Source organism: Pinus tabuliformis, chromosome 6, assembly GCF_031772625.1.
Source record: "Pinus tabuliformis cultivar Carrire ecotype Pingquan chromosome 6, CPIR1, whole genome shotgun sequence".
NCBI lineage: Eukaryota > Viridiplantae > Streptophyta > Pinopsida > Pinales > Pinaceae > Pinus > Pinus tabuliformis.
Genome location: NC_142292.1, coordinates 1187066767 through 1187068302, shown reverse-complemented (window position 1 = coordinate 1187068302; position 1536 = coordinate 1187066767).

Here is a 1536-nt window from a genome sequence, read left to right as displayed (position 1 = left end):
CAATTCAATTCCTTGGCTATCGTACAATGAATAAAATTATGTGTACTACCCGAATCAATCAACACTATTATCTTTTATCTTAAGAGTTTGAGGAGTGGTAATACCTGCCAATGCATTACAAGTTATGGTCAGATTCATTTCTTCATTGTATAGGGCTGGTTCCTGGTGTATATCCTCTTCTTTTGAAGTTTCTTGTTCCTTTTCTTCTTCCTCTTCACAGTTTATGTAAATAATTTCTTCTCAGCACACTTATTACCTTTAGTGTATTTTCTATCACAACTTTAGTAAAGCCATTTTGATCTTTTTTCTTCCAATTATTGTGGTGTCAACCTTGTAGTCTGTGGATGTCTAGGAGCACCAACACTTCCATTTTTATAGTTGTGAGTGGTAGGCTTCCTTGTTGCCATAATTTTGTTTTCAATTTTGCTTGCCATGAATGCCTTCTCCAATGAATTAGGTTCCCAAAGGTGAACCTCATGTTGGATGTTATCCTTGAAAGTCCCTATGAATACATCAATCCTATGCTCCTTTGGAATATCATTTACCCTTATATTCAATTTTTGAAGTCGTCAATGTGCACTTCCATTGAACCCTTCTATTTTAGATTTAACAATTGGCTAAAGAAGTTGTTTCTCTTTGTATCCTCATAATGTGATATCATTTCCTCCGTAAAAATTGACCAAGTGACAAGTGGTTTCTAAATATAAAGTTTCAATGCATACCTTTTGTGTGTGTTGCACATTATGGAGATCAAAATATTTCTCCATCTGTAGTATCCATGTTATCAGATCTTTTCCACCAAAATTCCTCATATCAATCTTTGGAATATGGTCAGTGTTCAATACAACATTAGAGTCTATGAAATCATAATTACCATTTCTTTTGTTCTCATCATGAGTTTCATCTAATACCTTTTCTGCATTAGGAAGCATTTCTTGTAGCAACTTTGTCAAACCTTCCTCAAAACCTTTGATGTCTTATTTTAAACCATTCTTCAAATTTTCCATGTTGCCTTTCAGTTTTGCTTCTATAACATCCATATTAGCTTTCATTCCATCCTTCAAACCTTCCATGTCTGATTTTAACCTATTCTTCAAACCATCCATCTTAGCTTCCATTTCATTTTTAGTTACTCTTTGTGAGAGCGAAAATTGTTGCACTTGGCCTCATAATTTTGATATATCATGTTGCATTTCATCCTCTTCTTCATGCGTCATAGTAGAGATTTTTGGTTGCTTACTAAGTGTTTCCATTTTCTTGCTTCAAGTCACTTTAGAATCAAATAATGATATTTGCGCTTTAGTATGCCCCTTAAATCACTTCAAACTTATTTTTCAAACAAGACTTATGCAAAATTTAAAATAAATACACACCTTTTTCTTGCTATGTAGGATCTTGATATTGAATCTGTTGTGTCTCTGTAAATTCAGATCTCTGAGGTATGAAATTTATTCTTGTGGTAGCCCTCTGATTCTTATTTCCAATACCATAAGTAAGACCGCAATTGTGTTATTCAAGATAATATTATGTCAAATC